We start from the raw sequence: 17,711 nt of genomic DNA, 5'->3' as shown, positions 1-17,711 counted from the left end.
GACCAGCTATTAGCATGTTTTTTTTAATGCAATCCTAGGTCTATTAGGTGCCCAAAGGAAATTTAACATTAGTGTATTCAATTTTTTGATAATTATTTTTGTAGGTGGAAGTATTATTGATTGTATTAAGTATAAAATCTTGGGGAATATTATAATTTTAATAATCGTAAGTCTCTCTTCCATAGTAAAAAACATATTATTCCAGGAATTGAAAATATTTTGTATATTAATAAGACAGGTATTATAATTATTATATATAACAGATTTAATATCTTTAGATAATATTATACCTAAATAAGTTATCTGACCTGAATTGGGTACATATTTAGTAAAATCACTAATGAGAACATTTTTTCGTGTATATATAGGTAGTATTTTAGTTTTTTCTTCATTGAATATTAAACCAGAAATACTTTTAAAATTCATCATTTTATCAAATAGAGACTGCATAGAAGAATTAGATCCTGCTGATGTAATTAGTACATCATCTGCAAAAAGTTGAATTTTAGATGTTGTATTTTCATCTATTTCAAAACCATCTATGTCAGTACTGTTTCTGATCAAATTAGCCCAAGGCTCCATTATTAAAGTGAATAATAGTGGAGAGAGTGGACACCCTTGTTTTGTACCTTTAAAATGGTTATTTTTTGTGAGACGTATGTTCCTACCTTAATATAAGCCAAAGTTCCTTTGTATAAATGCTCAATTAGATTTACAAATGTATCTGAGAAGTTTGTGCACTTCAGTAAAGTAAACAGATAGTCCCAACTTACTGAATCAAATGCTGAACTTATATCAAGACTAATAAGTGTTAAATCTTTCTTTTTCCTATTTGCAAAATCAATTAATGTTAGAGTTCTCCTTATATTATCAAAAGTATTTCTATTTACAATGAAGCCTGTCTGATCTATATCTATAATGCCAGGGATGATTGTCTTCAATCTATCAGCAAAAATACTCATAAACATTTTATAATCAACATTAAGTAAAGAGATAGGTCGATATGAAGTACATCTAGTTGGATCTTTATTAGGTTTTAAAATTGGTGAAATAAATTTATATTGCCAAGATGGGGGAGTTATTAGCTCATTTTGGGCCAGAATAAAAACCTTATGTATTAATGAGTATGCACTTTTATATCTCTGGTATAATACCATCATTACCCGGAGCTTTGTTTGATTTAAGCTTGTTTATTTGTGTAACAACCTCTGTATATGAAATACTTTTATCCAATAGTTTAATCTGTTGTTTATTAAGCTTTTTATTTATGTTTGTGGTTATAAACTCCTTTATTTTATCTATAGGTTCCATGTTAATGTTATTATGGTTAATCTTGTGAAAGTGATTTCTAAATTCATCTAGTATTTCTGGTAGACTAGAAACATTCTTCTTTTTCCTTAGGGAAAAGATTTCTTTGATATGATTTTGTTTATTCAACCTTTTTGTTTTATTTTTAAGTCTATGTAAGTATTTGGGGCTTATTGAATAAGACAAAAACGTGTATTTCTCTAGAGTTATTTTAACTTTATGAGTTAAAATTTCTTTGTATTTCTCATTTAGTTTGTTTATTTCTTCAATGACTTTCTTATCCATAATATTTTCTTTTTTATTATGTTTATAAGAGTCTAATTTACTTTGAATATCTAACAATTCTTTATCCCAAGATTTCCTTTTATTATTATACCATCTGATACTTTGTCCATATAAATATGCTTTTAAGGCATCCCAAACATAGACAATGGAGACTTCAGGAGTATTATTTATGTCTAAAAAATGTTGTACTTCTGAAAGTATATATTCTTTATAGTCTTTAAGTTGAGTTAAATATACTGGTATCCTTTTGATCTGAACATTGTGAGTATTTTTATCATGAACTCAAAACAATTGAATTATGATCAGATATAGGACATGAAATGATTTTAGAATTAATTAAATCTGTTACCATCTGGTTAGAAATAAAGACCCTATCTATTTTTGAATAAGTTTTGTATCTGTTAGAAAAAAAAAGTGTATGGTAATGATTTTGAATCTATCTGATTATTAATATCATTTAAATGATAAGAATTAGTAAAATCTTTTAAATGTTTTGCATCAGATGTAATTTTCCTTTTTCCTATAGTGGTAGTGTCATTTTCATGTAGTATACAATTAAAGTCACCAGCTAAAATAATATCTCCTATAGAGAATGATATGATCTTATCAAGATGGTATTTCACTGCATTAATACCAATGCCAGGTATCCAATATACATTAATTAATGTATAAGTCTTCCCATTAATTTGTATTGTAACCATACAAAACATTCCTTTATCATCTTGATAAGACTTAATAGTTTTAGGAATAGGCATACTTTTATTCCATAAAATAGCCACTCCTCTTTTTTTCTGAGTGTGCTCTGAACTAACCAATATTGTATATTTGTTTGTGGCTAGTTTATCAATATCTTTTTTCAAGAGATGTGTTTCTTGAAGGAAGACTAAGTTGGCCTTATGTAAATTAATGTATCTTATTAGGCTTGCCCTTTTACATGGATTATTCAGTCCATTAATGTTTAAAGAAATTCCTTTTAGAGATGTCATTTGGCATTTTTAAAACATAACAAACTTATGATCAAAATAACAATTAACAAAATAAGTAGTGTTATACCTCCTCCTTTAGGTATACCTTTAAATATAACTGTATTTATTGAATCTCTTATGGGATTTTGTATAAGATTCAATTTTGTTTGTAGTGACAATGAGCTTACAAAATATATTGTGGATGTCAGAACTATATACATATAACAGTGAACCAGAGAAAATAATGTAAGGATTAAACCTTGCACCCAGCCTGGAGTTAAAAACTCCAACTTAGAGTAGTACATACTACTCAAGTTAACCCCCTACCCTAAGCAGCAGTACCTCAGCTACCACCTTATCAATTTAATACTAGTTATATATAACTTAAATTAACAACTTTCAATTAGATTATCTAGCAAGACAAAACTACACATTTAATAGAACAGCATCATATAAACTAAGAGAAACCCTTTTTTTTAAAAAACTATTCATACTACTATATACATCTATTTAATATAATACATTTATATTCAAATAGCATTCAATTAAACTTGATATTAGAAACCAAGATGAGAGAGAAAAATAAAAGACGTGAGAGAGGGAAAGAGAGTGAAAGAAAGAGAGAGAAAAAAAAAGGAAGGGCATATTTACATACTAATTTATTCAAAATTTGTAAAAATAAGTTCTAATGTTCATTAACTCAATAACTTTGGCTAATATGGTTCAGACATTACATATATTAAAATGCATCTATTTTCTGTCATGTAAATGCAGTTAACAGCTTCCAAAAGACCTTAAATTACTTGTATCAGAGCTTTTTTCTCATACTTATTATTGTCAGTAGAATAAAATATTATATTTATAAAAATTGTTATAAATCATACTGCATAGTTATGTAGATTCTCAGAAACACTTGCATTATTGTGAAGAAAGCCATCTGTATTTTGTATATCTATACTGCTGCTTTAAAATACATCACATGACAACTTCTTCCAGAATAGAGTCATAAAGTTATTTATGCTTATCAATCAGATAAATGAAATTAATTATAGTAATGTAAATGTTTAAATCATAAGTTTTTAACATAAATTAATATGCTGCAGTCAAGTAAGCTTTCAAAAACACTTGTATAAATGTTTCACTTTCTATGCCTTCTAAAATATCACATTTGCTTACTATGAGAAACTGCATCATTTAAAATCATTATAACTGATATATATATTACAAATTATAACATAAATATTTTAGTAATTATATAAAATAACTCACATTTAAAAGTTAAAGAGTTCATTTTCCATCACAGAGTCGCATTTGCAGCAGTTCTACTTCCTGGTAGAGTGTTCTTCCTGAATCTGCGATGTGTCAGTGTGAATTTTGGGGTCAAAGTTCAAATTGACTGCTTTCAGCTTCTCTGCGTGAATTCTGAGAGTTGAAGCTTTTAAAACAACTCGAGGACACTGTTCACGAGGTAACCCATATCCCAGATTGTCTCCCTTAACATTTTGGTGGGAATCTTGTTAAAAACAAGTGACTAACATTCATTTAGAAGTATAAATGCAGCTAAACATAACAAAACCTTCACAAAGTATTTTACAAGTTATTACAGCCTCTATGCAAGTGAAATTAAGCCCAAAGTTATTAAAATATAATAGAACTCAATATTTTTGTCCCAACTTAATTTTTATACAAATCTTATTATTTATTGTGCCTGTATGGTCATAAGCATTTTAATATATTAATATGAAAGAGAATAAAGAGAAAGAATATAGAAAAGAAAAAAAAGAGAGTAGAAAATAAAAAAGAATAAAGCAGAAATAAAAAAATGTAAAAGGAAGCTATAAAAAGTATTTACAATGGAATATTACTCGCTGCTTATATTAATAAAGATGGAAATGAAACATATTATTTACTATTATATAGTTCTGATTATTATTAATTAAAGCATGACAGATTATTTATAAACAAGCATAAGCAGTATAATCAAGGAAGTATAATTAGCAATAGCATTTAAACAACATATAAACTTTTTTACAAGGAATAAATAAGTTATTATTCCATTTATCATATTTTCATTACACTTCTCTCCCTACCCTCCCCCACCCCTTATCCACTACATAATCTAAATAGAATGACATTGTTTAAAAATAAAGAAAAGAAGAAAAGGAGAGAAAAAAAGAAAATAATGTATCAAGTTACTAACCTTACTTCTCTTTTTCAGAAAGAGAAACATATTGAATGATAGCTTGTTATTAGTTCCTCAGATATTTTGACTGATTATGAAACAAAACATTTCTTTGCACACAGAAAATAACTTTGATTAAATCTTTTTTCAGAATATTTGTGGCTTTCTGGAAATGCAGTAACTATATTTAAAAAAAATTAATAATGAAGAAAAATAAAGAGAAGAAAAAAAATGAAAAAAGCATGGAACAAGTCATTTGTTTTTTAGTCTCTTCTTCTTCTCTGAAGTCTTCCACAAAGTTTCAGTTGCCAACCTCTTTAATGAAGGACTAGTCCATTCCATTTCTTCTATTTTATCCAAAATCTTATTTTTTGTGATAAACAGTAATGCAGAGTCTAAGTCATCAAAAATTTTAGGACCATCAGGAAGGAAGATTTTTAGCTTGGCAGGAAACAGAAGGTAGGTTTTAAACTGTGCTTTTTTAAGCTCCCTTATTAGTGGCAGAAAAACTTTTCTTTTAGCTAATACCAAGGAAGAATAGTCATTGTCAAAACGCACAGTTGTCTCATTAATTTTGACAGGAGCTTTAGCCCAAGCAGATTTAAGAACCATCTCTTTATCAAAAGATGATAGAAATATAACTATAACTGATCTAGGATAGTTTTTGTTAGAGTTAATATTAGCTATAGATCTATGTGCTCTTTCAATACCAAAAGAGAATGCTTCTGGTAAGTCTAAAGTTTTAGGGAGCCATGTTGTTAAAAAAGAAGTAATATTGTTACCTTCAATATTTTCTGGTAGTCCAAAAATCCTGATGTTATTGCGCCTAGATCTATTTTCCAGGTCATCAAGCTTTGTTTGTAGATGTGTATTTTGTTTCAGCAAAAACTCAGTGTTAATTTCCTCTTCTTGGATTCTATTTTCCATGTCATTTACAGTCTCTTCTATGCCTGTAATCTGGATCTTCTGTTGTTGCAAGTCTATATGTAACAAGTCTATTTGTTTTGTAGTTTTTCTATGAAGGTATCAATTTTAGTATCCAGTTTATCCATCTTAGCAGTAAGTTGCTGGATTGTAGATATCAGAGACTGAAGTTCTTTCTTGATGCTGGAGTCTTGAGAATTTGTCTTACTGGAACTCATTTCAAACAGAGAAACTGACAAGAAAATTTCCAAGGTGATTTCTGACAGGAATATTTTTAAAATTTCCTTTCTTTTTTAGATATAGTTCAAGAAATATATAAAACAAACATATTTAGAAAGAAAATTACTTCATAAATTAATTTTTTAAGTAATTATTTCCTGTCAGTGCAGTGAAATTGGTGGAGCTGAAGAAATCTGCTGCTATCCTGTGTTCATCCTTGGCCACGCCCAATTGTTTACGATTCTTGAGGTAGCTCTGAAACCATTTTACTGTGTTATGTGAGAAGCCTAAGTTAGGCAGTGTGTTCAAAAGTAAGGGGTGAGACACTGTGTCAAAAGCCTTGTGTCAAAAGCCTTGGATAGATCAAGGAATACTGAGGCTGTTTAGCATCCTGCATCTCTGGCCTTGTTCACGGTGTCTGTAAAAGATGATAGGGCTGTAGCTGTGCTGTGACTAGGTTGGAAGCCATGTTGGGTTTTGATTGTATTGCAATTTATATTACATTACCTGCTGATGGATACCTCTCTCAAGAATTTTAGATATGGGTGACAAGATGGATATAGGATGGAAATTGGATGGATCAAAAGAGTTGCTCCTTTGTGGATGGGGGTGATGCGAGATTGTTTCCATATGGTAGGTACTTCTGATTCAAAGACCTATTTATAAGGATACTGACTGGGTAGGTGACTGAGTTAGCAGCCAGTGTGAAGTACTATGGGGGAGATTGTCAGCTGAAGTAGAACAGGGTTTTAATTTTTGTAGCAGTTTCTTAATGGTGTCAGTGGGATGGGCTGAAATGAGAATGGGGTTTGTATGACATTTTGTTGAGTATGGGGGTTAGTAATGACAGGGTTAGAAGTAGTTGATGGCCTGGGGTCAGTGTCTGAATAGGTTAGGGGTGTCAGCTAGTAGGTCTGAAATTGATTTTATGAAGTGCTTGTTAAAGTTTTCAGCTATTTGTGATGGAGGGGTATCCGGTGATAGGGTGTGCTCTCCATTTCTTCCAGGGTTAAGTAGAGAAGATATGGAGTGCCAAAATTTACTGGGGTTGATTTTATGCTAGAATGAAGCTGGGAATAATATGACTTCTTATCTCTGTTGATTAGTTTTTGTCACTTTGTTACGTTGTGTTTTGAAATTAACATGATTTATTCATTTTTGTTTTGTTTCCAGGTTGACCAGGCTAGGTCCCTTTGCTTCATCAGGTGTTTACATTCCTTAGAGAGCCATGGTGCTGAGTTGTACCAGGCTAGGTCCCTTTGCTTCATCAGGTGTTTACATTCCTTAGACAGCCATGGTGCTGAGTTGTACCAGGCTAGGTCCCTTTGCTTCATCAGGTGTTTATATTCCTTAGACAGCCATGGTGCTGAGTTGTACCAGGCTAGGCCCCTTTGCTTCATCAGGTGTTTACATTCCTTAGAGAGCCATGGTGATGAGTTGTACCAGGCTAGGTCCCTTTCCTTCATCAGGTGTTTACATTCCTTAGAGAGCCATGGTGCTGAGTTGTACCAGGCTAGGTCCCTTTGCTTCATCAGGTGTTTACATTCCTTAGAGAGCCATGGTGCTGAGTTGTACCAGGCTAGGTCCCTTTGCTTCATCAGGTGTTTACATTCCTTAGAGAGCCATGGTGCTGAGTTGTACCAGGCTAGGTCCCTTTGCTTCATCAGGTGGTTACATTCCTTAGAGAGCCATGGTGCTGAGTTCTTTTTGATTCTTTTCATACAAATGGAAGCTGGTGTATTAATTATGTGAAGGAAGGTGTTAGTACAGCATCATTAAGGGGTCGTTGTTTAAGGGGTGTTCAGTCTATTTCCTGTAGGAGATTGTTGAGTTAATGCTGACAAAAATTAATTGAGTTCCTAACTGATTTTATAGTGTGTATTGTTAATTGTTGGGAGTTTGTTCTAAGGGAGTAAGCTGGTGGATGGTTGCTCAGGGAGCTAAGCAGTGTACCAGAAGAGGAGTAATTAGCAGCAGGGTGGAATACTAGAATCCAATCTAAGGTGGATTGGAAGAAAAGTTCTTTGCTGTATCTTGTTGGAACATTAATAAGGTGAGAAAAATCATACAGAAATGGGGCCAAGCCACCTCCTCTTTCCTTCCTACCCCCACTGGAGTACCCCAAGGTTCCATACTTGGCCCATTATTATTCAATATCTTTATTAATGACTTCCACAAAGCCATTCCTAACACCAAAATTGTGCAATACACTGACGATTCCACTTTGATCTGCTGCGCCACTAACCTAACAGAGCTCCAATTTCTGACACAAAATGCCTTCTCAACCATTGAAAACTGGATGCTCCAAAATCACCTCTCACTAAATGCGAACATAACTAAAATCCTTCTTTTCTCCCCCTCAAAATCCTCCCCTCCTGATAATAACTCTCTTCAAATTACCAGCCTCAATAACTCCTCCATCGAGATCATACCCTCTGCCAAACTTCTTGGTGTCACAATTGATAATCAACTAAAATTTAACACTCATATCCAGCTAAACATCAAGAAAACACGCATAAAACTTGGCCTCCTTTACAGAAACAACCACTTCCTCTCTCCCTCCACCAGACTAACTCTTGCCTCTACTTATCTCCTTCCCTCTCTTATGTATGGCGCTCCTCTGCTCACTAATTTATCTTCCACACTCACCTCCAAACTGGAAGTTTGTTACAATAAAATCTCCAGATTTGCTACCAATGCCAAATCCTCCTCTCATCACTGTACCTCCCTTCATTCTTTAAACTGGCTTGAACTCCCCACCCTACTTGACTTTCACCAAATAACCACAGCACACAAATTACTATTCCAACCCACTAACTGCCCTGCTCTGTCCAACATACTACAACCTTATACCCCCCCTCTGACCTCTTAGACCTTCTCACCAAAATCTGATCACTGTTTAAAAACCCAAGCACCCAGCTGGCCAGTTTCTCTTATCCTTTACCCTAACAAAAAAATGGAATGCTCTACCCTCCTCTCTAAGGACCTGTAACAACCATAATAACTTCAAAACTCAACTTCATTCCTACCTCTACATAAACAGGAAATGCAACTGCACTCTTCCACCCATACCTCTCAAGCTCTCCTCCCCTTTCACTCCAGGCTAACCTTTTTTTTTCCTTCCTAACCTCACTCTCAACCGCTGATTCGTATATGTAACTAAACAGTAAACTCTAGCTATTATGCTATAAGCTTGTTTTTATTTTTTTTTTCTGAACAAGAAACCCATTGTTTGTATTACAAACTACCTTTGAAATTTTCATGTTAATAAATTTTGTTCTGTGGAGATTTTCTCCCCGGGCCTCCACTGAAAATGGGCCCTCAAGCCCAGTGGACCTCGCCGGTAATCAAACTGGAATTTTATTTATTTATTTATTTATTTTACATTTGTTGACCAGGCTAGTCCAGCTGGATTATTGTCCATTTTCAGTGGAGGCCCGGGGAGAAAAGCTCCACAGCTTAAAGCAAGGTTATACAAAATAAACATATGAAGAAAACACTAATGTCACAGGTAATGAGCAAAATACAGAGATATTAGTCTAGGTCAGGTAATAAAAACAAATAATACCATCTATGTAATGAGAAAGGCATTAAAATACTTTCAGTACAAATAAAGGAGGATGAGAGTATTACGTGGTTTAAAATGTATATACATAAAAAACATCGTTTGTACTTTTTTTTTTTTTTTTTCATATATGAGAGCAATAGTACAGTAAAGTCATTTGTGATCAGAGAGAAAGATTGCAATGTAGCATAGGGAAATATGATAGTAGACTGAATGAATAAATAAATAAACAAATAAATAAATAAATAAATAAATAAATAAATAAATAAATAAGCTCTCTTGCTGTCTTCAGTGATTACAGTCTCAAAAACACAAAAAGCATCATTGAACCAGGCTCCATTGAATCCCAGCTCATTGAACACCACCTTTGAAATCCAGGTGCATCAAATGGTAGGAGCAGGGAGAGCTGGACTTGCAACTCCTCTGAAAGACCCATGTTGAAGCACATCTCTGAATTTAACTGAATTTAGCTTCACTTGAATTTCATAAAGATCCAGGGGTTGGTGAAACCTAAATTCTTTAGATACTTGTGTCTGTGTGTGTATATGTATACATATGATTTAGGTATATACACCTGTACATATACATATATACTCTACATATACAAATGGGTTTCTCAAAGTTGGTCAATGACTGCTTGTTCTACAGCAAATCTGTAAATCCTGATTGTGGGCAACATATCAGCTAACATACAGGCAGGATCACTGTAAATGGTGACGGGAAACATTCCCTTTCCTTGCTATTGTGGGATCTTGGATTGGGTATATGTAAATAGGAGGTGTGTGGAGGGTGTGATGCAGCTGTATATTTCAAGTTGATGTATTGGAGCATGTATGTCTGGATGGATATCAGTTAAGACATTTTTTTGGGGAAATGAGCCAAACACTGGGTGCAAAGTCAAACTTACCTCAAATCCACAAATCAAAAAAAAAAAAAAGTAAATAAAACAGCACTCAAGATATTAAAGATGAGGGAATAAATTCCTGCATCTAATTGCTACATTGAGACCCAGTGCATCAGTTACAAACCATCTTCACTGTTATCTGCAGCTTCCTCAATACAAAAAATAAATTTGAACATATTAATTCTTAACAGGATTATATATCAAGTGAGATACGTCTCACAGCAAACATACACCAATACCAATTGAGAGAAATAAATTAACCATTTTGCTTTATGTTTATAAAATGAAATTCATAGATAGTTATACAACCAGGGAGAAAAAAAATCCCTTTTTGTTACAATCCACCTTCTTTATTTTTTCCTCATAAAATACTTTGTGGGGGGCATGGCAAAGATGTACACCAGCTAGCAGCAGTTTCTTCCAGCTCTGCCAATTCTTCATATTTTTGACAGGATTTAAACTTCAAAATTATACAATGACCCCCCCCCCCATTAAATATTCAAAAACGTGCACGCTGGTTGGTCAGTGTGCACATTGTAAATCGGAGTTATAGTAATGGAAAAAGGTCCAGTCGCCCGGACTTTTTCCATTACGATAACTCTTTTTTTACAGCAACGGAGAAAACAAAATCTCCATTGCTTCACACTGTCTCACTATGTTAAACCAGTTTAACATAGCGAGACAGCTTTAAAAAAGCAATGGAGATTCTTCATTGCTTTTTTTAAAGCTGTCTCACTATGTTAAACTCATTTAACATAGCAAAACAGTTTTTAAAAAGCAACGGAGATCATGCTTTCTCCGTTGCTTTTTTCAAAACTGTCTCGCTATGTTAAATGGGTTTAACATAGCCAGACAGCTTTAAAAAAGCAACGGATATTCTCCATTGCTTTTTTTAAAGCTGCCTCGCTATGTTAAACCCATTTAACATAGCGAAACAGTTTTTAAAAAGCAATGGAGATCTTGCTTTCTCCGTTGCATTTTCAAAACTGTCTCGCTATGTTAAATGGGTTTAACATAGCGAGACAGCATTAAAAAAGCAACGGATATTCTCCGTTGTTTTTTTTAAAGCTGTCTCGCTATGTTAAACTCATTTAACATAGTGAAACAGTTTTTAAAAAGCAACGGAGATCTTGCTTTCTCCGTTGCTTTTGCCCACAGCTCTGATGTACTGCGTAGGCATGCGCATGCGCAGTACAGCAGAACTGCCGCAGAATACCAGACAGCTGCAGAAGGGCAGCAAGGAGGCATTATGCAATGCCATTATTTAAGAAAAGTAATTATTTTTTTTCTTAAATAATGTCATTGTATAATAGCAATAACCCACTTCTGGGTGTGAGTAATGCTGGATTTACCCACGGTTGGCTTTATTTGGCCACTCGGGCTTCGCCCTCATGACCAAACCACACCAACCGTGGGTAAATCCAGCATTACCTACACCCAGGCGTGGGTTATTGCTATAATAATCCATTTGGAATTTTTATGGCATTTCCTGACTTCTATCAACCTACCTATATACTTTACATGAAATTTTCCTGTCAGAATCTTCAGAGAACACATTACAGCATCTCTGCCTGAAAGATGAGTTATGCCAAGAACAATTCTTCAGACTCTAATATTAAGAAATAACTTTTATCTTTAATAACAACTCTACAAGAGATGTCATTGAAACTAGACAAAATGGACACAAAAATAGACGTCTTTCAACAGAAATGCTCAAAGCAAATGGATTTAATTCATAAGGAACTACAACTTCAAAAGACTTGGATATCTGACATAGAACAATCTCTCACTGATGTGCATGGAAGGCTTCAAGAGAGAGAAAATAACAGAGTTTCTCCTGAAACAAAGCACTGCTCTTGAAAATAAAATAGATGAATTAGAATACAGATCTTGGAGGAACAATCTACGGATTTTTGGTTTACCAAACAACATAGAAGGAAGTAACATGGTGAGTTTTTTAACTACATGGTTACCAACTGTCTTAAATATTCCTGAAGCCCTTACATTTGGAATAGAAAGGGCGCACAGATCCATTGCCTCACCTTCTAATAAAAACACTTCTAGGTCTGTTATTGTGAAATTCATGTCTTCACAAGATAAAGAGCTAGTATTGAAAACTGCATGATCTAAGTCCCCTATAAAAATAAACGACAGTATTGTATGTTTTGACAATGATTATTCTTCTACAATTATGGCTAAAAGAAAGCTTTTTTTACCTATTACTAAGGAATTCAAAAAAGAACCAAATAAAGGTACATCTTTTGCTTCCAGCAAGATTAAAACTATTTCTCACAGAGGGAATTAAAATCTTTGATGATCTTGACTCTGTTGTATCTTATATTAAAACACACAAATTAATTAAAAATAATAACAAAATAGTGGAATCCGGGTGGTAAGTCCTCCGTTGCTAAATAAAGATCAAATAATCGGATAAAATAGTAACTAACAACAGATGCCACCGAATCAACAAATCAGGGTTTTGTGCACCCTGATTAGGCATATTAAGCACACGCAAACCTCGTGGCACAATTTTTTTTTCTAAGCAAAGCTCAAAATGCAAGCGTTGTGCCTGCAATCTTTTAAATTTCAAAAAATCACGCTCAATACCTTCCATAGTCTGCTGAAGGGCCTCCAGGTCTCCCATCTCATGTGCCACATCATCACCGATGATAGGGATGTCAAGTTGCCATAAACAACTCCTTTCTCTCTGCAAATACAGAGAGAACCTCTCCGAAAAAGGAGCCTCGGCTCCATTTACCTTGCCATTCACCTTTGTGCTGGGATTATAGTCCAATTCAATAGAAGGCGATTGTTCTGATGCCATGTCCTCTCGGATAACCAATAAAAATATAAGTATAACAATAAAAGTAATAACAAAATAGTGGAATCCGGGTGGTTGTTTTTATGCCACTCACATTTCTTTATGTTCACTACTCATTTGTATAATTAATTGTTTGATTCATGCCTTTTAATCATTGGTCCTTATCTGATTTATGTTGGGTTTAAATGGTGGCTGTGTTTGTAGTTGTTTCATGGTCTGATGAAGCTACATAGTGAAAGCGCTTACCTCTTGTCGACTACAATAAAAGAGATTATATAGTTTTATACACAATTGGATTTCTTGTGTCTGCAATTTGAACTGCAATTTGAACTGTTTTATTTCATGAGTCCTTGTATGGATTTTTGGAACTTGCATGTGCCTGGCTCCATCCGTTGTTAGTTACTATTTTACACAAATTAATTAACAAACTTGAAGATATGGAATGGACCATCCCTTCATTAAAAAGAATTGCAGAGAATAACTCTTGGAAATCCTCAGAAAAAAAGAAGAAGTTGAAAGACAAATAATTGTTTCATTTTACTATTTTTCTTTAAGTCCCTTTGATTTTTAACAACATGTTTCACAGTTTTATTATCCTTATAACTCATTTTACCATTATCTCATTGAAACATATGTTTATTAATAAGGTAAGTCCCAGCAGAAAGTATTTTAGTTCAATTAAACTTTTGAACACTTAATGGGTAGTTTGAAATAACTAGATGACTTGTACTTCTTGGGAGAGGAGGTTTAAAAGTTCAACGCATTTATTTTAAAAGTGCTAACATTAATGAAGTATGAGCAGTTAGTTTCTGTATTGTGCAACTTATCAGAACTGAGTGCTGCAGCTGTTGTCTGTTCACTTTTCTTTCATTACATTGCATTGCTTATTTTTTATATACTATCTTTGATTATTTCTGTTCAAACATTGCTTTTTTTCTTTTGAAAATGCCTTTATCACAATAAATGTAATGCGATGGCTTATTCTCAATGTATAAGCAGTGTTCCGAGGCTCGCGAGCAGTTTACATACTCAATTCCGTTATTTTTCTATTTTATCAGAAGGTTCCCACTGAAAATAATAAAAGTAAGCTTCAGCTTACTGTTGGAATGATCTCTTGAGCCTCAGAGCTTCTATTTTTTTAAAAAAACGTGTTTCTGCTCGCAAACCCGCAAGTCCATTACAGTAATGTGAACTTTGACCCCTAAAGGCAGGAACTGAATGGAAGCTTCAAATGCTACTTGCGACACACTTTATAGTGATCTTTTCATTTAAACAAGTTATGAAGAACTCTGTTGAAGAAAGAAAATATAAAAAATAATATAATATGCATAATATACAAAAGAAGAACAACTTTAAATACTAAAGACTATAAATATTTGAGCCTTTGCTTTGTTTATTTATACTAGTTCGATCATATATTAATTTCATTTCAGACAAGTGAACTTTGGCAATTCAAAACAGGAAACATATGGAATGCACAAATGCTATCTTAGCATATACTTCACTGATCCTTAAGAAAAGTGAGTATATTAAAGATTACACAATACATAATAGTATTGATAAATCTGATATGAATCTCATGTTTTATGCTGCAGTATATAAATGTTTTCTTTAACTGCTCTTTTATGGCGGGAAGGAATGGAATGAAAGATGTAATAGCAGCTGAGTTCATTAATTCTTGTTTATCTATCTTTTCATTTTATTTAAGAGAATGACTAATAAATAGTGTTCCCAAAGATTTCTTACTGCAAACACTATATAAAGAATATATTAAACTGACTCCAAAGAACATTAATATTACATGACAGAAAAGTAAATCTAGCAATGATTATATAGCAGTTTTGCTAAATCTGATATGAAATTCATATTTATGTTGTAGTGTACAAATGTTTTACTGCCTTTTAAGAGTGGAAGGGAATGGAAGATCTAGTAGCAACTGTTTCAGTTTAATTCCTGTTTACTGGCTAATTCATCGTATGAAGTGAATGACTAACAGAGTATGTTTCAATGTTCCAAAACATCTTTCAGTACAAAAAGGAAGAAAAATGAGGGTAACAGTTCTGCTAATCACATTTTGACCTATATATTCATTTCCATTGTGTTTGGAAAGTATATAACAAAACAAAAGAATAAGGGGTGAAATAAGAAATATAATTAGGAAATTGTTTATCTTTCTCTACATTTACTGTTTTTAGTTTGTTTTGAACCATTTAAATGCATGTTTGGCTTCAAGATTGTATAGATTATAATTAAGCACTAAAAGGCTAGAATGTGATTGGCTTACTTACACTTATGCTATTTTATATACCTTTACATATTTATATTATGCTTTGAATGCAAGTTACTAGTTTTAATATTTTGGTTTATATATCTTTGCTATTCTTTGTATTCCATTATAAGACACTTAACAATTACAAATAGGGAATGAATATATCATTGGTTCGTATACAAGACTTTAAATACATACTACAGGAAGTTGTGATTTTTTAGAAGTCCTGTAATTTATTAATTTCCTTATATGAAACATTGAAATGTTTATTGACCTAAAGAATAAAGAACTAAAATATATAAGTGATCAGTAGAACAAGAGTTATTACTCTGTCTTAATATACAGGAGTATATCCTCTAGTCATTTATTATATTCCATTCTATGATGCATAAGATTTTTATATACAAATATAAAAATGTCTTAAGATTGTGTGTACATTTTAGACAACATGTCTTGTTTTGGTCAATATAGACTCTTATATTGATATATACCCAATATATTCATTAATAATTGGTTTCACCTACAATATGCTCAAATAAACACTAACACTTGGCCTTTTTTTATTAATGCTATTCATGATAACAAGTATTATTTTCAAACTTTAAATCCTTAATATATTGATTTATGAGTTGCATGTAAAATATCAATATTTCTTGCATTTTGTCACAAATTAATAATAATTATCATTTGTTATGGCGGGGAGGAATTTACTGTTGTTGGTAAGGGGGTAGTTGACTCAAGCAGTACCCTGTTTGAGTCGGGAGTCCTTTGAACTCCATGAAGTGGGTAATGGTGAATATAGTTGTAATTTATCTGTATATAGTTGCTATTTGTTATTTTTTGGTGTCTAAAATTTCCAGAGATTTAACTAATACATTAATCTTACATCATTTGGATCACAATTCAGTCAATTCATACTTAATTACAGTAAGAATATATATGTATATGTACACATATAATCATCTAAAGATCATCCCCCGGATTTACTAATCTTCCGTGTAAGACTAGATTAGTCTTACATGGAAGCGCCAGTCTAAGAGTATGACGGCAGCACGCCATGCATATTAATGAGGGTGTGCTGCCTCAACTCTAAAGCTTACATGGAGTGTGGACGAGTGTAGGGGGCGTGTCGGACTGCCGAGCAGTCCAAAAATCCACGCCCCTGCAATGAAGAAATACCGCAATTTCGAGTTACATGTGCGAGTCCGCTCACATGTGCACAACTTAACACTACACAACCCCCATATGTTAAACAACTGACAAAATTAAAAATAAAAAGAGTTTTTTTTTTTTTTTCATCCGATATAGCTGCCCGTATTTGTGCGTCTTTGTGCGGGTTTGCCCATTGCTTAGGTACAGTTAGCAGCTTAGACACCAGAAGAGGATAATAAGAGAAATATATGCATATTAAGCAAAATAGCGATAGCATAGTGGTTAGATCCTTTGCACAAAGAGGAGGCATTCCTGATTCAAGTCCCACTGCTGCACGTTCCATTTTCTGTTGGAAATTTATATACAAAAATATTTCCTGACATTTTTTACGTATAAGTTTTGTAAAAAGCATTAAAATGTTAAATGTAGTAGTGAACAAATTATATATATATATATATATATATATATATATATATATATATATATATATATATAAAGGTGAAATGGTTATGCATTCTGAGCCATGAGTACCGTATTTTAAGCAATATAAAGCACTGCTAAGCATATTTTAACAGTATTGAGTATATTTAAATCCAATTGTGTGTAGCTACGCACCACGCTAACTAGCACAACCACAATGTATTTGCACATAGCTGTGCACCGTGCTAACCAGCGCAACGTCGAGCAACATCGAGCAATGTCGGGCTATGTCGAGCAACGTCGGGCAACATCCAGCAACGTCGAACAACGTCGAGCAACAATGAGCAAAGTTAGGCAAAATCGGGTAAAGTTGAACAAAGTTGGTTAAACATGGCCACCCCTCCTTTACTGTGCCTTAACCAGTCAGGTCTGCCCAGTATGAACATAAAAAGCAGTGACAGGGCTCAAACTCAGGATACTGTGCACTATAGACACAGTACGTAATCACTAAGCCATGACAGCATTTCATAAACATGCACTTTCAACAGACACATATCTATCAAAGGAATTTTAAACATTGCCAACATCAGCTAAGCAGGCATGCCTACAGCTGAGTTTTTCCAAAACTGTCCAATCACAAATAAGTGTGGGAAATGAGGCATATTTAAGCTCCACAGGCAGGAATACTTGCTATAAC

This window comes from Protopterus annectens, chromosome 3.part1, assembly GCF_019279795.1.
Source record: "Protopterus annectens isolate FY-2018-M chromosome 3.part1, PAN1.0, whole genome shotgun sequence".
Classification (NCBI taxonomy): Eukaryota; Metazoa; Chordata; order Ceratodontiformes; family Protopteridae; genus Protopterus; species Protopterus annectens.
This window is presented reverse-complemented; position numbering follows the sequence as displayed.